The following is a 27,367-nucleotide window of genomic DNA, read 5'->3' as shown; positions in this document are numbered from 1 at the left end:
ACAAAGCGCTCACCTGAGTTCCCTTGGAGAGGAGGTGGTGTCTGTTACTGGGAACGGAGATATCCGAAAACATTTGCAATCACAGGGGTAGCCAACCTCCACCTAGAAAATGGAGACTTATTGAAATGACATCACAAATGAGAAATGACATTAGATGATGTCATTAGAGAAATGACATCACAAAGAAGTCGCCTGAGTTTCTTTGGAGAGGAGGTGATGTGTGTTACTGGGAAGGGAGACATTAGAAAACACTAGCAGTCATAGTGGAAGCCAACCTCCCCCAAAAACTGGAGATTTATTGAAATGACAACAGAAAGAGCCGAATTCCTTTGGACAGAAGGTGTTGTCTGTTACTTGGAAGGGAGGTATCTGAAATCACGAGCGGTCCCAGGGGAAGCCATCCTCCCCCAAAAACTGGAGACTTATTGAAATGATATCACAAAGCGCTCACCTGAGTTCCCTTGGAGAGGAGGTGGTGTCTGTTACTGAGAAGGAAGATATCGGAAAACACTCGCAGTCACAGGGGAAGCCATCCTCCCCCAAAAACTGGAGACTTATTGAAATGACATCACAAAGTGCTCACCAGAGTTCCCTTGGAGAGGATGTGATGTCTGTTACTGGGAAGGGAGATATCTGAAAACACTCGCAGTCACAGGGGAAGCCAACCTCCCCCAAAAACTGGATACTTATTGAAATGACATCACAAAGTGCTCACCAGAGTTCCCTTGGAGAGGATGTGATGTCTGTTACTGGGAAGGGAGATATCTGAAAACACTCGCAGTCACAGGGGAAGCCAACCTCACCCAAAAACTGGATACTTATTGAAATGACATCACAAAGTGCTCACCAGAGTTCCCTTGGAGAGGATGTGATGTCTGTTACTGGGAAGGGAGATATCTGAAAACACTCGCAGTCACAGGGGAAGCCAACCTCACCCAAAAACTGGATACTTATTGAAATGACATCACAAAGTGCTCACCTGAGTTCCCTTGGAGAGGATGTGATGTCTGTTCCTGAAAAGGGAGATATCCGAAAAGATTCGCAATCACAGGGGAAGCCAACCTCCACCTAGAAAATGGAGACTTATTAAAATGACATCAAAAAGAGTTCACCAGAGTTCCCTTGGAGAGGAGGTGGTGTCTGTTACTGGGAAGGGAGATATCTGAAATCACGAATAGTCCCAGGGGAAGCTATCCTCCCCCAAAAACTGGAGACTTATTGAAATGACTTCACAAAGCGCTCACCTGAGTTCCCTTGGAGAGGATGTGATGTCTGTTACTGAAAAGGCAGATATCTGAAATCACGAACAGTCCCAGGGGAAGCCATCCTCCCCCAAAAACTGGAGACTTATTGAAATGACATCACAAAGCGCTCACCTGAGTTCCCTTGGAGAGGATGTGATGTCTGTTACTGAAAAGGCAGATATCTGAAATCACGAACAGTCCCAGGGGAAGCCATCCTCCCCCAAAAACTGGAGACTTATTGAAATGACATCACAAAGCGCTCACCTGAGTTCCCTTGGAGAGGAGGTGGTGTCTGTTACTGGGAATGGAGATATCCGAAAACATTCGCAATCACAGGGGTAGCCAACCTCCACCTAGAAAATGGAGACTTATTGAAATGACATCAAAAAGAGTTCACCAGAGTTCCCTTGGAGAGGAGGTGATGTCTGTTACTGGGAAGGAAGATATCTGAAAACACTAGCAGTCATAGTGGAAGCCAACCTCCCCCAAAAACTGGAGACTTATTGAAATGACATCACAAAGCGCTCACCTGACTTCCCTTGGAGAGGATGTGATGTCTGTTACTGAAAAGGCAGATATCTGAAATCACGAACAGTCCCAGGGGAAGCCAACCTCCCCCAAAAACTGGAGACTTATTGAAATGATATCACAAAGCGCTCACCTGAGTTCCCTTGGAGAGGAGGTGGTGTCTGTTACTGGGAACGGAGATATCCGAAAACATTTGCAATCACAGGGGTAGCCAACCTCCACCTAGAAAATGGAGACTTATTGAAATGACATCACAAATGAGAAATGACATTAGATGATGTCATTAGAGAAATGACATCACAAAGAAGTCGCCTGAGTTTCTTTGGAGAGGAGGTGATGTCTGTTACTGGGAAGGGAGATATTAGAAAACACTAGCAGTCATATTGGAAGCCAACCTCCCCCAAAAACTGGAGATTTATTGAAACGACAACAGAAAGAGCCGAATTCCTTTGGGCAGAAGGTGTTGTCTGTTACTTGGAAGGGAGGTATCTGAAATCACGAGCGGTCCCAGGGGAAGCCATCCTCCCCCAAAAACTGGAGACTTACTGAAATGATATCACAAAGCGCTCACCTGAGTTCCCTTGGAGAGGAGGTGGTGTCTGTTACTGGGAAGGGAGATATCTGAAAGCACTAGCAGTCATAGTGGATGTCAGGATTGTAGAATCTCTGTCATAAATTAGCCTGAGTTCCTCCATGTCAGTTATATTGTTTAATTGAACCTGGCGCCTGCTAGCCCCGGCCTTGTAGTGTGTAAGCAATAAAGTAGAGTAGTGATGTTATTCTAACCTTATCTTGTTATGGGCTCACAGGGTTGTTGTCAATTCTCTCAAGGATGGGAGTTTGGAATCCTGTTGTTGTTTCACATATGTCTTTCCTCACTAACCCCCCTCCTTGGGAACTGTCAAGTTTTGGGCGGGAGAAATGTATTGATAAGCTGAGGCAAATCTGGCTTCGAGTCAGATTTGACTTTCAGTCCAATGCGTATAGTGCTAATCAATAAAACTATTTTCTTTTTGAATAAGTTTTGTTGTGAGTTTCCTGTGCGTCTGACATCAAGTCAAATCTCACAACTCCTTTCACCTGCAAAATGCAGGGCGAGGGACATACTTTTTCTGAGCAGGGAGAGGGCCTGGATTGGGACCTCTCCCAGGGCGACGGCGCGAGTGCCGGCCCGCACAGCTCGGGCATGATGCGGGCAATCTCGGGGACAACCCCGGGGCCCGAGGAATTTTTGGAACGACACATCACCCAGCGCAGGCGATTGTCTAAATACGACCGCCCTACTGGGGATGAGAGGTGGCCGGAGCACCTGGGACTGCCTAGCTACGCGCTGGAGCCTGTGGGTGAGACACAGGACTTGCAGTACAAGCTGGACAGGGTGACTAACTGGCTGCAGGATCTTTCGGGTCGGTTGGATCCGGAGGAGAAGCGCCGAACGCAACGCCTGCTGAAGGAAGTGCTCGGTGGTGGTGCGCACGATACCAGCCTGCGACGAGTGAGTGGTGGGCTTGCACTGCGGGAGCACGGCATGGCGGACACGCAAGCGGCAGCGGATGCTGAGGCGTTGGCCAGGGCCAGGGCGCAGCTGGAAATCGAGGCGGAGGCCGAGGCTCGAGCGAGAGCGCAACGAGAACAAGAAGGCGAGGGCGAGGAGCGAGAGGACGAAGGCGGCGCGGGCGGCGATGGAGCCGGAGGGGACGGCGCGGACGGAGGCGAGGACGCAGCGGCGGCGGCAGCAGCGGCGGCGGCGGCGAACGTTGCGGGAGCCGAGGCGGCGGCGGCAGCAGCGGCGCGCGAAGCGGCGCGAGCGGCAGCGCGAGCAGCGGAGGCGTACCGGGCAGCGGAACGAGCAAGAGTGGCGGCGGGGAGAGGACGAGGCATCGGCCGCGGTGCAAGACCCCCAGTACCGGCCCCGGCACCGGCGGATTGGGGCCCGGGGCGCCTACCAGCCCACCTCCGGGGTGTGGAGATGCGGAGCACCTATAAATTCAAGGCTAAGTTTTCCGGAGACCCCTCCGATTTTCCTACGTTTCTGGTGCACCTCCAGGCCTACATGATGGAAATGGGGTTCACCTTCCAGGACGACGCTGAGAAAGTGCGTTTCGTGGGCCAAGCCCTAGAAGGCAAAGCAGCCAAGTGGTTTGTGGACTTGTACCGCTATCACCCCCAAGCCATCCGTGACTACAACCATTTCATGAGAGCCCTGCGCCAGATGTACGTGGAACCGTTCGAGCGAGAGACCGCGGAGAAGAAACTCAGGGCTCACCGGCAAGGGAAGTTGTCAGTGGTCGAGTACGCCAGGGAGTTTAAAGAGCTGGCTTCCTCGGTGCCGGACTGGACGGAGCCCCAACGCGTGCTGTCGTTTGTGGGGGGCCTCAATCCTACTCTGGCAGACAAATGCCTTCTCCTGGAAGACCCGCTTACAGTCGAAGGATGGGTCCAATTGGCTGGGGAGATGGAAAACCGATTGGAGCGAGCTTCGATGGTACAGGTCCTGGCAGGCAAAACCGTGGCGAAAACTTCCACCCCGGCGAAAACCAAGCCCCGAGCCAAGTTGGAGCCGTCTGAGCGCACCCGGCGCATGGAAAAAGGGCTGTGTTTGGGTTGTGGCCAAGCGGGGCACTTTCTCGCAAACTGCCCCACAAAAGCAACAGCGACCCCGAGGGCCGTGAGCAGCGCCCCACCGAAAGCCCAGCCCGCCAAGAAAACCACTCCCAAGAAAAGTGCCAAGTCTCTTCTGGTGCCAGTGGCTGCCGTGCCAGCAGTGGACGACTCGGAGGAGGGAAGCGGGCTGGAGGACGAGGATCAAGCCGAGGAGCAGTCGGGAAACGAGGACGGTCTGCTGTAAAGGCGCCCCGCCAGCAGGCCGCCAACAGGGGCAAACGCGTGGTGAGTGATTCCCCCTTGCTACTCCTACCTGCCAAGCTCTCCAACCCCAAGTCGGGGAAAACAGTGGGAGTCCGGTGTATCGTGGACTCAGGGTGCACCCAATCCCTAGTGAGCCCGGCACTGGCCGAGACTTTGGGGGTGGGAAAGGTGCCGCTGAGGGAACCCTTGCCAATCACCCAATTAGATGGGAAATGCGCTCCTGGAGGGGAGGCCACGGCGAAAACGCGCCCAATGGACTTGGACATAAAAAAAACATTGGGAGCAAATCCAGCCTTTGGTAGCCCCTCATTCTGCCTTCCCTTGTGTGTTAGGGTTGGATTGGCTGAAGGAACATGACCCCTTAGTAAAGTGGAAAGAAGGGACTGTGGACTTTACCTCTCCCGCCTGCGAGCAGCACGCTCGACCGCGGGATTCCCCACTTACGGGGGTTGTGGCCGCTTTGGGATCGGGGGGGGGCAGCGCTCCCTCCTGAGTATCGGGACTTTGCTGATGTGTTCGCGGAGGTAGAGTGCAACCAACTGCCCCCCCACCGTAAAACTGACTGTGCCATTGAATTAAAGAAAGGGGAGCCACTCCCCAAAGCCAAACTTTATTCCATGAGCCCCCGGGAAATGGCGGAGCTTAGGGAATTTTTGGATAAGAACTTGGCGAGGGGTTTTATTAGACCGGCCACATCTTCTTTGGCGGCCCCGGTCCTTTTTGTAAAAAAGAAAGACGGTTCGCTACGTTTGTGTACTGACTACCGTGGGTTGAACGCGGTCTCCACCTGCAATGCCTACCCGCTCCCCCTGATAAAAGACTTGTTGGGCCACTTGGGGAAGGCACGGATTTTTACGAAATTGGATTTGAGGGAAGCCTATTACCGTGTTCGGATCAAGAAGGGGCACGAATATTTAACGGCTTTTAATACCCCCCTGGGGCAGTTTGAGTACACCGTAATGCCGTTCGGCCTCGCCGGCGCTCCGGGCGTGTTCATGAATATGATTAATGAAATTATGCATGATTTATTGTACCAGGGGGTGTTGGTTTACATTGATGATATTCTTGTGTATTCAGAGAATGTTGAGAGTCATGCTGAACTGGTACGCGAAGTGCTCAACCGCTTGCGGAAGCAACAATTGTTTGCTAAACTGTCTAAATGCGAGTTCCACCGCGATGCGGTGGAGTTTCTGGGATTCCGTGTCTCCCAAGCGGGGATTGAGATGGACCCTAGCAAGGTGCGCGACTTGCTGGCTTGGGAACCCCCCCGCACCAGGAGGCAACTGCAAAGCTTCTTAGGATTCGCTAATTTTTACAGGACTTTCATCCCCAATTTTGCCAAAGTGGCGTTGCCCCTCACTGACTTGTTGAAGACCAAACAAGGGGGTAAAACGGCGAGCCGCCCGGGGACGCCCCTTCTGTGGACTCCCCCCTGCCAAGACGCATTCGACAAACTAAAGTTGTTGTTTACGTCCGAACCAGTGCTGGCCCATGCTGACCCTTCTAAGCAATTTACTGTACAAGTAGACTCCTCGGACGTAGCAATGGGGGCCGTGATCCTCCAAGAGGGGGAGGACGGAAAATTACACCCGCTGGCCTATCTGTCAAAGAAATTCTCGGGGGCAGAGCGAAACTGGGCAATTTGGGAAAAAGAGGCGGCTGCAGTAAAATTGGCCCTTTCCACCTGGAGGCATTGGCTAGAAGGGTCCGCGATCCCATTCGTAGTCTGGACGGATCATAAAAACCTTCAGGCACTCAAGCAGCCCCGATCGCTTTCCGCCAAGCAAATGAGATGGGCAGAGTTTTTCGCCCGTTTTAACTTCTCCCTGAAGCATCTGCCGGGTAAAATGAACTTTTTGGCAGATGCATTATCACGCCTGCCCCAGTACAACAGCAAACGAGACCCATTGGTGGACACCGTTTTCACCCCCGCCCAACTAGGGATGGCCGCCGTGACGCGCAGCCACGTAAAGACTGATACGCCCATCCCAGGGGGCTGGGTCCAGAAGGAGATGTCACAAGATCCGGAGTTTGGCTCCCTCCGCCCTGATCTGACTGAGAAGGGGGGGCTCTTTTTTAAGGGCGAGAGACTCTTTGTTCCTGTTGTGGCCAGGGGAAAGGTTTTGAAACTTTGCCACGACGCAAAAACTGCTGGACACTTTGGTTTCGTGAAAACTCTGCACCTAGTCAGGAGACAGTATTGGTGGCCGTCCCTGCGCAAAGATGTGGAGAAATATGTGCAGGGATGCCCTATTTGTATTGCATCAAAACCGGTTGGAGGCAAGAAAAAGGGGCTATTGCAACCACAGCCCACCCCCTCTCGTCCATGGACAGATGTCACTATGGACTTTATTACGGACCTCCCTCCCAGCCACGGGAACACCGTTATATGGGTGGTAGTGGATGCTTTTTCTAAACAGGCTCACTTCATTCCCTGCGCGGGAGTGCCTTCAGCACCAAAATTGGCCTCTCTTTTCATTGAACACGTGGTACGTCTGCACGGGATCCCGACACGTTTCCTGACGGATCGGGGCCCCCAGTTCGTTTCCAAGTTTTGGAGGGAACTCCTGAGACTTTTGGGGGTGGAGCAAGCCCTCACTTCGGGCTATCACCCTGAATCAAATGGCCAGACCGAAAGGGTAAACCAAATCCTGGAACAGTATTTGCGTTGTTTCATCAATCACCAGCAGGACAATTGGGTCTCCCTATTACCGCTGGCGGAATTTGCCTACAACAATGGGGTCCATGCCTCAACAGGGGTATCACCTTTCAAAGTAGTGTATGGGACTGATTTGGCAACCGCCCCCACCTGGGACTTCAGCTCCACTGAGACTCCTGATATAAATAAATGGGCATCGACCATCAGTACAGGTTGGCCAGAAATTGTTGCTAGCCTCAAGGAGGCAAAACAAGCCTATAAAGCCCAAGCAGATAAGAAAAGAGTACCTGCACCTGATTGGAAAGTGGGAGACCTGGCCTATTTGTCCACTAAGAACCTGAGGTGCCAGCAGAAATCAAAGAAACTTGGCCCTAAATACGTGGGGCCATTTAAAGTGGTAAAACTGATTAATACTGTGACTGTTGAGCTAGCCTTACCAAAGACTTACAGGAATGTGCATCCGGTTGTTCATTCCAGCCTGCTGCGAAGAGCTCCGGCCCCAGACGAGTGGCACCCTCCTCCAGACCAGCCTGTGCCAATTTACATCGACAAAGACACCCACTATGAAGTCAACCAAATTTTAGACTCTCGTTTGCACAAGGGTCGCCAGCAGGCCGCCAAAACACAAGTTTTGTTGTGAGTTTCCTGTGCGTCTGACAGTGGAAGCCAACCTCCCCCAAAAACTGGAGACTTATTGAAATGACATCACAAAGCGCTCACCTGAGTTTCCTTTGAGAGGTGGTGGTGTCTGTTACTGGGAACGGAGATATCCGAAAACATTCGCAATCACAGGGGTAGCCAACCTCCACCTAGAAAATGGAGACTTATTAAAATGACATCAAAAAGAGTTCACCAGAGTTCCCTTGGAGAGGAGGTGGTGTCTGTTACTGGGAAGGGAGATATCTGAAAGCACTAGCAGTCACAGGGGAAGCCAACCTCACCCAAAAACTGGAGACTTATTGAAATGACATCACAAAGCGCTCACCTGAGTTCCCTTGGAGAGGATGTGATGTCTGTTACTGAAAAGGCAGATATCTGAAATCACGAACAGTCCCAGGGGAAGCCATCCTCCCCCAAAAACTGGAGACTTATTGAAATGACATCACAAAGCGCTCACCTGACTTCCCTTGGAGAGGATGTGATGTCTGTTACTGAAAAGGCAGATATCTGAAATCACGAACAGTCCCAGGGGAAGCCAACCTCCCCCAAAAACTGGAGACTTATTGAAATGATATCACAAAGCGCTCACCTGAGTTCCCTTGGAGAGGAGGTGGTGTCTGTTACTGGGAACGGAGATATCCGAAAACATTTGCAATCACAGGGGTAGCCAACCTCCACCTAGAAAATGGAGACTTATTGAAATGACATCACAAATGAGAAATGAAATTAGATGATGTCATTAGAGAAATGACATCACAAAGAAGTTGCCTGAGATTCTTTGGAGAGGAGGTGATGTGTGTTACTGGGAAGGGAGATATTAGAAAACACTAGCAGTCATAGTGGAAGCCAACCTCCCCCAAAAACTGGAGATTTATTGAAATGACAACAGAAAGAGCCGAATTCCTTTGGACAGAAGGTGTTGTCTGTTACTTGGAAGGGAGGTATCTGAAATCACGAGCGGTCCCAGGGGAAGCCATCCTCCCCCAAAAACTGGAGACTTATTGAAATGACATCACAAAGCGCTCACCTGAGTTCCCTTGGAGAGGATGTGATGTCTGTTACTGAAAAGGCAGATATCTGAAATCACGAACAGTCCCAGGGGAAGCCATCCTCCCCCAAAAACTGGAGACTTATTGAAATGACATCACAAAGTGCTCACCAGAGTTCCCTTGGAGAGGATGTGATGTCTGTTACAGGGAAGGGAGATATCTGAAAACACTCGCAGTCACAGGGGAAGCCAACCTCCCCCAAAAACTGGAGACGTATTGAAATGACATCACAAAGCGTTCACCTGAGTTCCCTTGGAGAGGAGGTGATGTCTGTTACTGGGAAGGGAGATATCTGAAAACACTCGCAGTCACAAGGGAAGCCAACCTCCCCCAAAAACTGGAGACTTTTTGAAATGACATCACAAAGCGCTCACCTGAGTTCCCTTGGAGAGGATGTGATTTCTGTTACTGAAAAGGCAGATATCTGAAAGCACGAACAGTCCCAGGGGAAGCCATCCTCCCCCAAAAACTGGAGACTTATTGAAATGACATCACAAAGCGCTCACCTGAGTTCCCTTGGAGAGGATGTGATGTCTGTTACTGAAAAGGCAGATATCTGAAATCACGAACAGTCCCAGGGGAAACCATCCTCCCCCAAAAACTGGAGACTTATTGAAATGACATCACAAAGCGCTCACCTGAGTTCCCTTGGAGAGGAGGTGGTGTCTGTTACTGGGAACGGAGATATCCGAAAACATTCGCAATCACAGGGGTAGCCAACCTCCACCTAGAAAATGGAGACTTATTGAAATGACATCAAAAAGAGTTCACCAGAGTTCCCTTGGAGAGGAGGTGATGTCTGTTACTGGGAAGGAAGATATCTGAAAACACTAGCAGTCATAGTGGAAGCCAACCTCCCCCAAAAACTGGAGACTTATTGAAATGACATCACAAAGCGCTCACCTGACTTCCCTTGGAGAGGATGTGATGTCTGTTACTGAAAAGGCAGATATCTGAAATCACGAACAGTCCCAGGGGAAGCCAACCTCCCCCAAAAACTGGAGACTTATTGAAATGATATCACAAAGCGCTCACCTGAGTTCCCTTGGAGAGGAGGTGGTGTCTGTTACTGGGAACGGAGATATCCGAAAACATTTGCAATCACAGGGGTAGCCAACCTCCATCTAGAAAATGGAGACTTATTGAAATGACATCACAAATGAGAAATGACATTAGATGATGTCATTAGAGAAATGACATCACAAAGAAGTCGCCTGAGTTTCTTTGGAGAGGAGGTGATGTCTGTTACTGGGAAGGGAGATATTAGAAAACACTAGCAGTCATAGTGGAAGCCAACCTCCCCCAAAAACTGGAGATTTATTGAAACGACAACAGAAAGAGCCGAATTCCTTTGGACAGAAGGTGTTGTCTGTTACTTGGAAGGGAGGTATCTGAAATCACGAGCGGTCCCAGGGGAAGCCATCCTCCCCCAAAAACTGGAGACTTACTGAAATGATATCACAAAGCGCTCACCTGAGTTCCCTTGGAGAGGAGGTGGTGTCTGTTACTGGGAAGGGAGATATCTGAAAGCACTAGCAGTCATAGTGGAAGCCAACCTCCCCCAAAAACTGGAGACTTATTGAAATGACATCACAAAGCGCTCACCTGAGTTTCCTTTGAGAGGTGGTGGTGTCTGTTACTGGGAACGGAGATATCCGAAAACATTCGCAATCACAGGGGTAGACAACCTCCACCTAGAAAATGGAGACTTATTAAAATGACATCAAAAAGAGTTCACCAGAGTTCCCTTGGAGAGGAGGTGGTGTCTGTTACTGGGAAGGGAGATATCTGAAAGCACTAGCAGTCACAGGGGAAGCCAACCTCACCCAAAAACTGGAGACTTATTGAAATGACATCACAAAGCGCTCACCGGAGTTCCCTTGGAGAGGATGTGATGTCTGTTACTGAAAAGGCAGATATCTGAAATCACGAACGGTCCCAGGGGAAGCCATCCTCCCCCAAAAACTGGAGACTTATTGAAATGACATCACAAAGCGCTCACCTGACTTCCCTTGGAGAGGATGTGATGTCTGTTACTGAAAAGGCAGATATCTGAAATCACGAACAGTCCCAGGGGAAGCCAACCTCCCCCAAAAACTGTAGACTTATTGAAATGATATCACAAAGCGCTCACCTGAGTTCCCTTGGAGAGGAGGTGGTGTCTGTTACTGGGAACGGAGATATCCGAAAACATTTGCAATCACAGGGGTAGCCAACCTCCACCTAGAAAATGGAGACTTATTGAAATGACATCACAAATGAGAAATGACATTAGATGATGTCATTAGAGAAATGACATCACAAAGAAGTCGCCTGAGTTTCTTTGGAGAGGAGGTGATGTGTGTTACTGGGAAGGGAGACATTAGAAAACACTAGCAGTCATAGTGGAAGCCAACCTCCCCCAAAAACTGGAGATTTATTGAAATGACAACAGAAAGAGCCGAATTCCTTTGGACAGAAGGTGTTGTCTGTTACTTGGAAGGGAGGTATCTGAAATCACGAGCGGTCCCAGGGGAAGCCATCCTCCCCCAAAAACTGGAGACTTATTGAAATGATATCACAAAGCGCTCACCTGAGTTCCCTTGGAGAGGAGGTGGTGTCTGTTACTGAGAAGGAAGATATCGGAAAACACTCGGAGTCACAGGGGAAGCCATCCTCCCCCAAAAACTGGAGACTTATTGAAATGACATCACAAAGTGCTCACCAGAGTTCCCTTGGAGAGGATGTGATGTCTGTTACTGGGAAGGGAGATATCTGAAAACACTCGCAGTCACAGGGGAAGCCAACCTCCCCCAAAAACTGCATACTTATTGAAATGACATCACAAAGTGCTAACCAGAGTTCCCTTGGAGAGGATGTGATGTCTGTTACTGGGAAGGGAGATATCTGAAAACACTCGCAGTCACAGGGGAAGCCAACCTCACCCAAAAACTGGATACTTATTGAAATGACATCACAAAGTGCTCACCAGAGTTCCCTTGGAGAGGATGTGATGTCTGTTACTGGGAAGGGAGATATCTGAAAACCCTCGCAGTCACAGGGGAAGCCAACCTCACCCAAAAACTGGATACTTATTGAAATGACATCACAAAGTGCTCACCTGAGTTCCCTTGGAGAGGATGTGATGTCTGTTCCTGAAAAGGGAGATATCCGAAAAGATTCGCAATCACAGGGGAAGCCAACCTCCACCTAGAAAATGGAGACTTATTAAAATGACATCAAAAAGAGTTCACCAGAGTTCCCTTGGAGAGGAGGTGGTGTCTGTTACTGGGAAGGGAGATATCTGAAATCACGAATAGTCCCAGGGGAAGCTATCCTCCCCCAAAAACTGGAGACTTATTGAAATGACTTCACAAAGCGCTCACCTGAGTTCCCTTGGAGAGGATGTGATGTCTGTTACTGAAAAGGCAGATATCTGAAATCACGAACAGTCCCAGGGGAAGCCATCCTCCCCCAAAAACTGGAGACTTATTGAAATGACATCACAAAGCGCTCACCTGAGTTCCCTTGGAGAGGATGTGATGTCTGTTACTGAAAAGGCAGATATCTGAAATCACGAACAGTCCCAGGGGAAGCCATCCTCCCCCAAAAACTGGAGACTTATTGAAATGACATCACAAAGCGCTCACCTGAGTTCCCTTGGAGAGGAGGTGGTGTCTGTTACTGGGAACGGAGATATCCGAAAACATTCGCAATCACAGGGGTAGCCAACCTCCACCTAGAAAATGGAGACTTATTGAATTGACATCAAAAAGAGTTCACCAGAGTTCCCTTGGAGAGGAGGTGATGTCTGTTACTGGGAAGGAAGATATCTGAAAACACTAGCAGTCATAGTGGAAGCCAACCTCCCCCAAAAACTGGAGACTTATTGAAATGACATCACAAAGCGCTCACCTGACTTCCCTTGGAGAGGATGTGATGTCTGTTACTGAAAAGGCAGATATCTGAAATCACGAACAGTCCCAGGGGAAGCCAACCTCCCCCAAAAACTGGAGACTTATTGAAATGATATCACAAAGCGCTCACCTGAGTTCCCTTGGAGAGGAGGTGGTGTCTGTTACTGGGAACGGTGATATCCGAAAACATTTGCAATCACAGGGGTAGCCAACCTCCACCTAGAAAATGGAGACTTATTGAAATGACATCACAAATGAGAAATGACATTAGATGATGTCATTAGAGAAATGACATCACAAAGAAGTCGCCTGAGTTTCTTTGGAGAGGAGGTGACGTCTGTTACTGGGAAGGGAGATATTAGAAAACACTAGCAGTCATAGTGGAAGCCAACCTCCCCCAAAAACTGGAGATTTATTGAAACGACAACAGAAAGAGCCGAATTCCTTTGGACAGAAGGTGTTGTCTGTTACTTGGAAGGGAGGTATCTGAAATCACGAGCGGTCCCAGGGGAAGCCATCCTCCCCCAAAAACTGGAGACTTACTGAAATGATATCACAAAGCGCTCACCTGAGTTCCCTTGGAGAGGAGGTGGTGTCTGTTACTGGGAAGGGAGATATCTGAAAGCACTAGCAGTCATAGTGGAAGCCAACCTCCCCCAAAAACTGGAGACTTATTGAAATGACATCACAAAGCGCTCACCTGAGTTTCCTTTGAGAGGTGGTGGTGTCTGTTACTGGGAACGGAGATATCCGAAAACATTCGCAATCACAGGGGTAGCCAACCTCCACCTAGAAAATGGAGACTTATTAAAATGACATCAAAAAGAGTTCACCAGAGTTCCCTTGGAGAGGAGGTGGTGTCTGTTACTGGGAAGGGAGATATCTGAAAGCACTAGCAGTCACAGGGGAAGCCAACCTCACCCAAAAACTGGAGACTTATTGAAATGACATCACAAAGCGCTCACCTGAGTTCCCTTGGAGAGGATGTGATGTCTGTTACTGAAAAGGCAGATATCTGAAATCACGAACGGTCCCAGGGGAAGCCATCCTCCCCCAAAAACTGGAGACTTATTGAAATGACATCACAAAGCGCTCACCTGACTTCCCTTGGAGAGGATGTGATGTCTGTTACTGAAAAGGCAGATATCTGAAATCACGAACAGTCCCAGGGGAAGCCAACCTCCCCCAAAAACTGGAGACTTATTGAAATGATATCACAAAGCGCTCACCTGAGTTCCCTTGGAGAGGAGGTGGTGTCTGTTACTGGGAACGGAGATATCCGAAAACATTTGCAATCACAGGGGTAGCCAACCTCCACCTAGAAAATGGAGACTTATTGAAATGACATCACAAATGAGAAATGAAATTAGATGATGTCATTAGAGAAATGACATCACAAAGAAGTTGCCTGAGATTCTTTGGAGAGGAGGTGATGTGTGTTACTGGGAAGGGAGATATTAGAAAACACTAGCAGTCATAGTGGAAGCCAACCTCCCCCCAAAACTGGAGATTTATTGAAATGACAACAGAAAGAGCCGAATTCCTTTGGACAGAAGGTGTTGTCTGTTACTTGGAAGGGAGGTATCTGAAATCACGAGCGGTCCCAGGGGAAGCCATCCTCCCCCAAAAACTGGAGACTTATTGAAATGACATCACAAAGCGCTCACCTGAGTTCCCTTGGAGAGGATGTGATGTCTGTTACTGAAAAGGCAGATATCTGAAATCACGAACAGTGCCAGGGGAAGCCAACCTCCCCCAAAAACTGGAGACTTATTGAAATGATATCACAAAGCGCTCACCTGAGTTCCCTTGGAGAGGAGGTGGTATCTGTTACTGGGAAGGGAGATATCTGAAAGCACTAGCAGTCATAGTGGAAGCCAACCTCCCCCAAAAACTGGAGACTTATTGAAATGACATCACAAAGCGCTCACCTGAGTTTCCTTTGAGAGGTGGTGGTGTCTGTTACTGGGAACGGAGATATCCGAAAACATTCGCAATCACAGGGGTAGCCAACCGCCACCTAGAAAATGGAGACTTATTAAAATGACATCAAAAAGAGTTCACCAGAGTTCCCTTGGAGAGGAGGTGGTTTCTGTTACTGGGAAGGGAGATATCTGAAAGCACTAGCAGTCACAGGGGAAGCCAACCTCACCCAAAAACTGGAGACTTATTGAAATGACATCACAAAGCGCTCACCTGAGTTTCCTTTGAGAGGTGGTGGTGTCTGTTACTGGGAACGGAGATATCCGAAAACATTCGCAATCACAGGGGTAGACAACCTCCACCTAGAAAATGGAGACTTATTAAAATGACATCAAAAAGAGTTCACCAGAGTTCCCTTGGAGAGGAGGTGGTGTCTGTTACTGGGAAGGGAGATATCTGAAAGCACTAGCAGTCACAGGGGAAGCCAACCTCACCCAAAAACTGGAGACTTATTGAAATGACATCACAAAGCGCTCACCGGAGTTCCCTTGGAGAGGATGTGATGTCTGTTACTGAAAAGGCAGATATCTGAAATCACGAACAGTCCCAGGGGAAGCCAACCTCCCCCAAAAACTGGAGACTTATTGAAATGATATCACAAAGCGCTCACCTGAGTTCCCTTGGAGAGGAGGTGGTGTCTGTTACTGGGAACGGAGATATCTGAAAACATTTGCAATCACAGGGGTAGCCAACCTCCACCTAGAAAATGGAGACTTATTGAAATGACATCACAAAAGAGAAATGACATTAGATGATGTCATTAGAGAAATGACATCACAAAGAAGTCGCCTGAGTTTCCTTGGAGAGGAGGTGAGGTCTGTTACTGGGAAGGGAGATATTAGAAAACACTAGCAGTCATAGTGGAAGCCAACCTCCCCCAAAAACTGGAGATTTATTGAAATGACAACAGAAAGAGCCGAATTCCTTTGGACAAAAGGTGTTTTCTGTTATTTGAAGGGAGGTATCTGAAATCACGAGCGGTCCCAGGGGAAGCCATCCTCCCCCAAAAACTGGAGACTTACTGAAATAATATCACAAAGCGCTCACCTGAGTTCCCTTGGAGAGGAGGTGGTGTCTGTTACTGGGAAGGGAGATATCTGAAAGCACTAGCAGTCATAGTGGAAGCCAACCTCCCCCAAAAACTGGAGACTTATTGAAATGACATCACAAAGCGCTCACCTGAGTTCCCTTGGAGAGGATGTGATGTCTGTTACTGAAAAGGCAGATATCTGAAATCACGAACAGTCCCAGGGGAAGCCAACCTCTCCCAAAAACTGGAGACTTATTGAAATGATATCACAAAGCGCTCACCTGAGTACCCTTGGAGAGGAGGTGGTGTCTGTTACTGGGAAGGGAGATATCTGAAAGCACTAGCAGTCATAGTGGAAGCCAACCTCCCCCAAAAACTGGAGACTTATTGAAATGACATCACAAAGCGCTCACCTGAGTTTCCTTTGAGAGGTGGTGGTGTCTGTTACTGGGAACGGAGATATCCGAAAACATTCGCAATCACAGGGGTAGCCAACCGCCACCTAGAAAATGGAGACTTATTAAAATGACATCAAAAAGAGTTCACCAGAGTTCCCTTGGAGAGGAGGTGGTGTCTGTTACTGGGAAGGGAGATATCTGAAAGCACTAGCAGTCACAGGGGAAGCCAACCTCACCCAAAAACTGGAGACTTATTGAAATGACATCACAAAACGCTCACCTGAGTTCCCTTGGAGAGGATGTGATTTCTGTTACTGAAAAGGCAGATATCTGAAATCACGAACAGTCCCAGGGGAAGCCATCCTCCCCCAAAAACTGGAGACTTATTGAAATGACATCACAAAGCGCTCACCTGAGTTCCCTTGGAGAGGATGTGATGTCTGTTACTGAAAAGGCAGATATCTGAAATCACGAACGGTCCCAGGGGAAGCCATCCTCCCCCAAAAACTGGAGACTTATTGAAATGACATCACAAAGCGCTCACCTGACTTCCCTTGGAGAGGATGTGATGTCTGTTACTGAAAAGGCAGATATCTGAAATCACGAACAGTCCCAGGGGAAGCCAACCTCCCCCAAAAACTGGAGACTTATTGAAATGATATCACAAAGCGCTCACCTGAGTTCCCTTGGAGAGGAGGTGGTGTCTGTTACTGGGAACGGAGATATCCGAAAACATTTGCAATCACAGGGGTAGCCAACCTCCACCTAGAAAATGGAGACTTATTGAAATGACATCACAAATGAGAAATGAAATTAGATGATGTCATTAGAGAAATGACATCACAAAGAAGTTGCCTGAGATTCTTTGGAGAGGAGGTGATGTGTGTTACTGGGAAGGGAGATATTAGAAAACACTAGCAGTCATAGTGGAAGCCAACCTCCCCCAAAAACTGGAGATTTATTGAAATGACAACAGAAAGAGCCGAATTCCTTTGGACAGAAGGTGTTGTCTGTTACTTGGAAGGGAGGTATCTGAAATCACGAGCGGTCCCAGGGGAAGCCATCCTCCCCCAAAAACTGGAGACTTATTGAAATGACATCACAAAGCGCTCACCTGAGTTCCCTTGGAGAGGATGTGATGTCTGTTACTGAAAAGGCAGATATCTGAAAGCACTAGCAGTCATAGTGGAAGCCAACCTCCCCCAAAAACTGGAGACTTATTGAAATGACATCACAAAGCGCTCACCTGAGTTTCCTTTGAGAGGTGGTGGTGTCTGTTACTGGGAACGGAGATATCCGAAAACATTCGCAATCACAGGGGTAGACAACCTCCACCTAGAAAATGGAGACTTATTAAAATGACATCAAAAAGAGTTCACCAGAGTTCCCTTGGAGAGGAGGTGGTGTCTGTTACTGGGAAGGGAGATATCTGAAAGCACTAGCAGTCACAGGGGAAGCCAACCTCACCCAAAAACTGGAGACTTATTGAAATGACATCACAAAGCGCTCACCTGAGTTCCCTTGGAGAGGATGTGATTTCTGTTACTGAAAAGGCAGATATCTGAAATCACGAACAGTCCCAGGGGAAGCCATCCTCCCCCAAAAACTGGAGACTTATTGAAATGACATCACAAAGCGCTCACCTGAGTTCCCTTGGAGAGGATGTGATGTCTGTTACTGAAAAGGCAGATATCTGAAATCACGAACGGTCCCAGGGGAAGCCATCCTCCCCCAAAAACTGGAGACTTATTGAAATGACATCACAAAGCGCTCACCTGACTTCCCTTGGAGAGGATGTGATGTCTGTTACTGAAAAGGCAGATATCTGAAATCACGAACAGTCCCAGGGGAAGCCAACCTCCCCCAAAAACTGGAGACTTATTGAAATGATATCACAAAGCGCTCACCTGAGTTCCCTTGGAGAGGAGGTGGTGTCTGTTACTGGGAACGGAGATATCCGAAAACATTTGCAATCACAGGGGTAGCCAACCTCCACCTAGAAAATGGAGATTTATTGAAATGACATCACAAATGAGAAATGAAATTAGATGATGTCATTAGAGAAATGACATCACAAAGAAGTTGCCTGAGATTCTTTGGAGAGGAGGTGATGTGTGTTACTGGGAAGGGAGATATTAGAAAACACTAGCAGTCATAGTGGAAGCCAACCTCCCCCAAAAACTGGAGATTTATTGAAATGACAACAGAAAGAGCCGAATTCCTTTGGACAGAAGGTGTTGTCTGTTACTTGGAAGGGAGGTATCTGAAATCACGAGCGGTCCCAGGGGAAGCCATCCTCCCCCAAAAACTGGAGACTTATTGAAATGACATCACAAAGCGCTCACCTGAGTTCCCTTGGAGAGGATGTGATGTCTGTTACTGAAAAGGCAGATATCTGAAATCACGAACAGTCCCAGGGGAAGCCAACCTCCCCCAAAAACTGGAGACTTATTGAAATGATATCACAAAGCGCTCACCTGAGTTCCCTTGGAGAGGAGGTGGTGTCTGTTACTGGGAACGGAGATATCTGAAAACATTTGCAATCACAGGGGTAGCCAACCTCCACCTAGAAAATGGAGACTTATTGAAATGACATCACAAAAGAGAAATGACATTAGATGATGTCATTAGAGAAATGACATCACAAAGAAGTCGCCTGAGTTTCCTTGGAGAGGAGGTGAGGTCTGTTACTGGGAAGGGAGATATTAGAAAACACTAGCAGTCATAGTGGAAGCCAACCTCCCCCAAAAACTGGAGATTTATTGAAATGACAACAGAAAGAGCCGAATTCCTTTGGACAAAAGGTGTTTTCTGTTATTTGAAGGGAGGTATCTGAAATCACGAGCGGTCCCAGGGGAAGCCATCCTCCCCCAAAAACTGGAGACTTACTGAAATAATATCACAAAGCGCTCACCTGAGTTCCCTTGGAGAGGAGGTGGTGTCTGTTACTGGGAAGGGAGATATCTGAAAGCACTAGCAGTCATAGTGGAAGCCAACCTCCCCCAAAAACTGGAGACTTATTGAAATGACATCACAAAGCGCTCACCTGAGTTTCCTTGGAGAGGAGCTGGTGTCTGTTACTGGGAACGGAGATATCCGAAAACATTCGCAATCGCAGGGGTAGCCAACCTCCACCTAAAAAATGGAGACTTATTGAAATGACATCAAAAAGAGTTCACCAGAGTTCCCTTGGAAAGGAGGTGATGTCTGTTACTGAGAAGGAAGATATCGGAAAACACTCGCAGTCACAGGGGAAGCCAACCTCCCCCAAAAACTGGATACTTATTGAAATGACATCACAAAGTGCTCACCAGAGTTCCCTTGGAGAGGATGTGATGTCTGTTACTGGGAAGGGAGATATCTGAAAACACTCGCAGTCACAGGGGAAGCCAACCTCCCCCAAAAACTGGAGACTTATTGAAATGACTTCACAAAGCATTCACCTGAGTTCCCTTGGAGAGGATGTGATGTCTGTTCCTGAAAAGGGAGATATCCGAAAAGATTCGCAATCACAGGGGAAGCCAACCTCCCCCAAAAACTGGAGACTTATTGAAATGAAATCACAAAGCGCTCACCTGAGTTCCCTTGGAGAGGATGTGGTGTCTGTTACTGGGAAGGGAGATATCTGAAAGCACTAGCAGTCACAGGGGAAGCCAACCTCACCCAAAAACTGGAGACTTATTGAAATGAAATAAGAAAGAGCCGAGTTCCTTTGGACAGAAGGTGTTGTCTGTTACTTGGAAGGGAGGTATCTGAAAATACGTGCGGTCCCAGGGGAAGCCATCCTCCCCCAAAAACTGGAGACTTATTGAAATGACATCACAAAGCGCTCACCTGAGTTCCCTTGGAGAGGATGTGATGTCTGTTACTGAAAAGGCAGATATCTGAAATCACGAGCGGTCCAAGGGGAAGCCATCCTCCCCCAAAAACTGGAGACTTACTGAAATGATATCACAAAGCGCTCACCTGAGTTCCCTTGGAGAGGGGGTGGTGTCTGTTACTGGGAAGGGAGATATCTGAAAGCACTAGCAGTTATAGTGGAAGCCAACCTCCCCCAAAAACTGGAGACTTACTGAAATGATATCACAAAGCGCTCACCTGAGTTCCCTTGGAGAGGGGGTGGTGTCTGTTCCTGAAAAGGGAGATATCCGAAAAGATTCGCAATCACAGGGGAAGCCAACCTCCACCTAGAAAATGGAGACTTATTGAAATGACATCAAAAAGACTTCACCAGAGTTCCCTTGGAGAGGAGGTGATGTCTGTTACTGGGAAGGAAGATATCTGAAAACACTCGCAGTCACAGGGGAAGCCAATCTCACCCAAAAATTGGAGACTTATTGAAATGACATCACAAAGTGCTCACCAGAGTTCCCTTGGAGAGGATCTGATGTCTGTAACTGGTAAGGGAGATATCTGAAAACACTCGCAATCACAGGGGAAGCCAACCTCCACCTAGAAACTGAAGACTTATTGAAATGACATCACAAATGAGAAATGACATTAGATGATGTCATTAGAGAAATGACATCACAAAGAAGTCGCCTGAGTTTCCTTGGAGAGGGGGTGATGTCTGTTAATGGGAAGGGAGATATTAGAAAACACTAACAGTCATAGTGGAAGCCAACCTCCCCCAAAAACTGGAGACTTATTGAAATGACTTCACAAAGCGTTCACCTGAGTTCCCTTGGAGAGGATGTGATGTCTGTTCCTGAAAAGGGAGATATCCAAAAGATTCGCAATCACAGGGGAAGCCAACCTCCACCTAGAAAATGGAGACTTATTAAAATGACATCAAAAAGTTCACCAGAGTTCCCTTGGAGAGGAGGTGATGTCTGTTACTGGGAAGAGAGATATCTGAAAGCACTAGCAGTCACAGGGGAAGCCAACCTCACCCAAAAACTGGAGACGTATTGAAATGACATCACAAAGCGCTCACCTGAGTTCCCTTGGAGAGGATGTGATGTCTGTTACTGAAAAGGCAGATATCTGAAATCACGAACAGTCCCAGGGGAAGCCATCCTCCCCCAAAAACTGGAGACTTATTGAAATGACATCACAAAGCGCTCACCTGAGTTCCCTTGGAGAGGATGTGATGTCTGTAACTGGTAAGGGAGATATCTGAAAACACTCGCAATCACAGGGGAAGCCAACCTCCACCTAGAAACTGAAGACTTATTGAAATGACATCACAAATGAGAAATGACATTAGATGATGTCATTAGAGAAATGACATCACAAAGAAGTCGCCTGAGTTTCCTTGGAGAGGGGGTGATGTCTGTTAATGGGAAGGGAGATATTAGAAAACACTAACAGTCATAGTGGAAGCCAACCTCCCCCAAAAACTGGAGACTTATTGAAATGACTTCACAAAGCGTTCACCTGAGTTCCCTTGGAGAGGATGTGATGTCTGTTCCTGAAAAGGGAGATATCCAAAAGATTCGCAATCACAGGGGAAGCCAACCTCCACCTAGAAAATGGAGACTTATTAAAATGACATCAAAAAGTTCACCAGAGTTCCCTTGGAGAGGAGGTGATGTCTGTTACTGGGAAGAGAGATATCTGAAAGCACTAGCAGTCACAGGGGAAGCCAACCTCACCCAAAAACTGGAGACGTATTGAAATGACATCACAAAGCGCTCACCTGAGTTCCCTTGGAGAGGATGTGATGTCTGTTACTGAAAAGGCAGATATCTGAAATCACGAACAGTCCCAGGGGAAGCCATCCTCCCCCAAAAACTGGAGACTTATTGAAATGACATCACAAAGCGCTCACCTGAGTTCCCTTGGAGAGGAGGTGGTGTCTGTTACTGGGAAGGGAGATATCTGAAAGCACTAGCAGTCATAGTGGAAGCCAACCTCCCCCAAAAACTGGAGACTTATTGAAATGACATCACAAAGCGCTCACCTGAGTTCCCTTGGAGAGGATGTGATGTCTGTTACTGAAAAGGCAGATATCTGAAATCACGAACAGTCCCAGGGGAAGCCAACCTCCCCCAAAAACTGGAGACTTATTGAAATGATATCACAAAGCGCTCACCTGAGTACCCTTGGAGAGGAGGTGGTGTCTGTTACTGGGAAGGGAGATATCTGAAAGCACTAGCAGTCATAGTGGAAGCCAACCTCCCCCAAAAACTGGAGACTTATTGAAATGACATCACAAAGCGCTCACCTGAGTTTCCTTTGAGAGGTGGTGGTGTCTGTTACTGGGAACGGAGATATCCGAAAACATTCGCAATCACAGGGGTAGCCAACCGCCACCTAGAAAATGGAGACTTATTAAAATGACATCAAAAAGAGTTCACCAGAGTTCCCTTGGAGAGGAGGTGGTGTCTGTTACTGGGAAGGGAGATATCTGAAAGCACTAGCAGTCACAGGGGAAGCCAACCTCACCCAAAAACTGGAGACTTATTGAAATGACATCACAAAACGCTCACCTGAGTTCCCTTGGAGAGGATGTGATTTCTGTTACTGAAAAGGCAGATATCTGAAATCACGAACAGTCCCAGGGGAAGCCATCCTCCCCCAAAAACTGGAGACTTATTGAAATGACATCACAAAGCGCTCACCTGAGTTCCCTTGGAGAGGATGTGATGTCTGTTACTGAAAAGGCAGATATCTGAAATCACGAACGGTCCCAGGGGAAGCCATCCTCCCCCAAAAACTGGAGACTTATTGAAATGACATCACAAAGCGCTCACCTGACTTCCCTTGGAGAGGATGTGATGTCTGTTACTGAAAAGGCAGATATCTGAAATCACGAACAGTCCCAGGGGAAGCCAACCTCCCCCAAAAACTGGAGACTTATTGAAATGATATCACAAAGCGCTCACCTGAGTTCCCTTGGAGAGGAGGTGGTGTCTGTTACTGGGAACGGAGATATCCGAAAACATTTGCAATCACAGGGGTAGCCAACCTCCACCTAGAAAATGGAGACTTATTGAAATGACATCAAAAACAGTTCACCAGAGTTCCCTTGGAGAGGAGGTGGTGTCTGTTACTGGGAAGAGAGATATCTGAAAGCACTAGCAGTCACAGGGGAAGCCAACCTCACCCAAAAACTGGAGACGTATTGAAATGACATCACAAAGCGCTCACCTGAGTTCCCTTGGAGAGGATGTGATGTCTGTTACTGAAAAGGCAGATATCTGAAATCACGAACAGTCCCAGGGGAAGCCATCCTCCCCCAAAAACTGGAGACTTATTGAAATGACATCACAAAGCGCTCACCTGAGTTCCCTTGGAGAGGATGTGATGTCTGTAACTGGTAAGGGAGATATCTGAAAACACTCGCAATCACAGGGGAAGCCAACCTCCACCTAGAAACTGAAGACTTATTGAAATGACATCACAAATGAGAAATGACATTAGATGATGTCATTAGAGAAATGACATCACAAAGAAGTCGCCTGAGTTTCCTTGGAGAGGGGGTGATGTCTGTTAATGGGAAGGGAGATATTAGAAAACACTAACAGTCATAGTGGAAGCCAACCTCCCCCAAAAACTGGAGACTTATTGAAATGACTTCACAAAGCGTTCACCTGAGTTCCCTTGGAGAGGATGTGATGTCTGTTCCTGAAAAGGGAGATATCCAAAAGATTCGCAATCACAGGGGAAGCCAACCTCCACCTAGAAAATGGAGACTTATTAAAATGACATCAAAAAGTTCACCAGAGTTCCCTTGGAGAGGAGGTGATGTCTGTTACTGGGAAGAGAGATATCTGAAAGCACTAGCAGTCACAGGGGAAGCCAACCTCACCCAAAAACTGGAGACGTATTGAAATGACATCACAAAGCGCTCACCTGAGTTCCCTTGGAGAGGATGTGATGTCTGTTACTGAAAAGGCAGATATCTGAAATCACGAACAGTCCCAGGGGAAGCCATCCTCCCCCAAAAACTGGAGACTTATTGAAATGACATCACAAAGCGCTCACCTGAGTTCCCTTGGAGAGGAGGTGGTGTCTGTTACTGGGAAGGGAGATATCTGAAAGCACTAGCAGTCATAGTGGAAGCCAACCTCCCCCAAAAACTGGAGACTTATTGAAATGACATCACAAAGCGCTCACCTGAGTTCACTTGGAGAGGATGTGATGTCTGTTACTGAAAAGGCAGATATCTGAAATCACGAACAGTCCCAGGGGAAGCCAACCTCCCCCAAAAACTGGAGACTTATTGAAATGATATCACAAAGCGCTCACCTGAGTACCCTTGGAGAGGAGGTGGTGTCTGTTACTGGGAAGGGAGATATCTGAAAGCACTAGCAGTCATAGTGGAAGCCAACCTCCCCCAAAAACTGGAGACTTATTGAAATGACATCACAAAGCGCTCACCTGAGTTTCCTTTGAGAGGTGGTGGTGTCTGTTACTGGGAACGGAGATATCCGAAAACATTCGCAATCACAGGGGTAGCCAACCGCCACCTAGAAAATGGAGACTTATTAAAATGACATCAAAAAGAGTTCACCAGAGTTCCCTTGGAGAGGAGGTGGTGTCTGTTACTGGGAAGGGAGATATCTGAAAGCACTAGCAGTCACAGGGGAAGCCAACCTCACCCAAAAACTGGAGACTTATTGAAATGACATCACAAAACGCTCACCTGAGTTCCCTTGGAGAGGATGTGATTTCTGTTACTGAAAAGGCAGATATCTGAAATCACGAACAGTCCCAGGGGAAGCCATCCTCCCCCAAAAACTGGAGACTTATTGAAATGACATCACAAAGCGCTCACCTGAGTTCCCTTGGAGAGGATGTGATGTCTGTTACTGAAAAGGCAGATATCTGAAATCACGAACGGTCCCAGGGGAAGCCATCCTCCCCCAAAAACTGGAGACTTATTGAAATGACATCACAAAGCGCTCACCTGACTTCCCTTGGAGAGGATGTGATGTCTGTTACTGAAAAGGCAGATATCTGAAATCACGAACAGTCCCAGGGGAAGCCAACCTCCCCCAAAAACTGGAGACTTATTGAAATGATATCACAAAGCGCTCACCTGAGTTCCCTTGGAGAGGAGGTGGTGTCTGTTACTGGGAACGGAGATATCCGAAAACATTTGCAATCACAGGGGTAGCCAACCTCCACCTAGAAAATGGAGACTTATTGAAATGACATCACAAATGAGAAATGAAATTAGATGATGTCATTAGAGAAATGACATCACAAAGAAGTTGCCTGAGATTCTTTGGAGAGGAGGTGATGTGTGTTACTGGGAAGGGAGATATTAGAAAACACTAGCAGTCATAGTGGAAGCCAACCTCCCCCAAAAACTGGAGATTTATTGAAATGACAACAGAAAGAGCCGAATTCCTTTGGACAGAAGGTGTTGTCTGTTACTTGGAAGGGAGGTATCTGAAATCACGAGCGGTCCCAGGGGAAGCCATCCTCCCCCAAAAACTGGAGACTTATTGAAATGACATCACAAAGCGCTCACCTGAGTTCCCTTGGAGAGGATGTGATGTCTGTTACTGAAAAGGCAGATATCTGAAAGCACTAGCAGTCATAGTGGAAGCCAACCTCCCCCAAAAACTGGAGACTTATTGAAATGACATCACAAAGCGCTCACCTGAGTTTCCTTTGAGAGGTGGTGGTGTCTGTTACTGGGAACGGAGATATCCGAAAACATTCGCAATCACAGGGGTAGACAACCTCCACCTAGAAAATGGAGACTTATTAAAATGACATCAAAAAGAGTTCACCAGAGTTCCCTTGGAGAGGAGGTGGTGTCTGTTACTGGGAAGGGAGATATCTGAAAGCACTAGCAGTCACAGGGGAAGCCAACCTCACCCAAAAACTGGAGACTTATTGAAATGACATCACAAAGCGCTCACCTGAGTTCCCTTGGAGAGGATGTGATTTCTGTTACTGAAAAGGCAGATATCTGAAATCACGAACAGTCCCAGGGGAAGCCATCCTCCCCCAAAAACTGGAGACTTATTGAAATGACATCACAAAGCGCTCACCTGAGTTCCCTTGGAGAGGATGTGATGTCTGTTACTGAAAAGGCAGATATCTGAAATCACGAACGGTCCCAGGGGAAGCCATCCTCCCCCAAAAACTGGAGACTTATTGAAATGACATCACAAAGCGCTCACCTGACTTCCCTTGGAGAGGATGTGATGTCTGTTACTGAAAAGGCAGATATCTGAAATCACGAACAGTCCCAGGGGAAGCCAACCTCCCCCAAAAACTGGAGACTTATTGAAATGATATCACAAAGCGCTCACCTGAGTTCCCTTGGAGAGGAGGTGGTGTCTGTTACTGGGAACGGAGATATCCGAAAACATTTGCAATCACAGGGGTAGCCAACCTCCACCTAGAAAATGGAGATTTATTGAAATGACATCACAAATGAGAAATGAAATTAGATGATGTCATTAGAGAAATGACATCACAAAGAAGTTGCCTGAGATTCTTTGGAGAGGAGGTGATGTGTGTTACTGGGAAGGGAGATATTAGAAAACACTAGCAGTCATAGTGGAAGCCAACCTCCCCCAAAAACTGGAGATTTATTGAAATGACAACAGAAAGAGCCGAATTCCTTTGGACAGAAGGTGTTGTCTGTTACTTGGAAGGGAGGTATCTGAAATCACGAGCGGTCCCAGGGGAAGCCATCCTCCCCCAAAAACTGGAGACTTATTGAAATGACATCACAAAGCGCTCACCTGAGTTCCCTTGGAGAGGATGTGATGTCTGTTACTGAAAAGGCAGATATCTGAAATCACGAACAGTCCCAGGGGAAGCCAACCTCCCCCAAAAACTGGAGACTTATTGAAATGATATCACAAAGCGCTCACCTGAGTTCCCTTGGAGAGGAGGTGGTGTCTGTTACTGGGAACGGAGATATCTGAAAACATTTGCAATCACAGGGGTAGCCAACCTCCACCTAGAAAATGGAGACTTATTGAAATGACATCACAAAAGAGAAATGACATTAGATGATGTCATTAGAGAAATGACATCACAAATAAGTCGCCTGAGTTTCCTTGGAGAGGAGGTGAGGTCTGTTACTGGGAAGGGAGATATTAGAAAACACTAGCAGTCATAGTGGAAGCCAAC

The sequence above is a fragment of the Paroedura picta genome, chromosome 10 (genome assembly GCF_049243985.1).
Source record: "Paroedura picta isolate Pp20150507F chromosome 10, Ppicta_v3.0, whole genome shotgun sequence".
Taxonomy (NCBI): domain Eukaryota; kingdom Metazoa; phylum Chordata; class Lepidosauria; order Squamata; family Gekkonidae; genus Paroedura; species Paroedura picta.
This window is presented reverse-complemented; position numbering follows the sequence as displayed.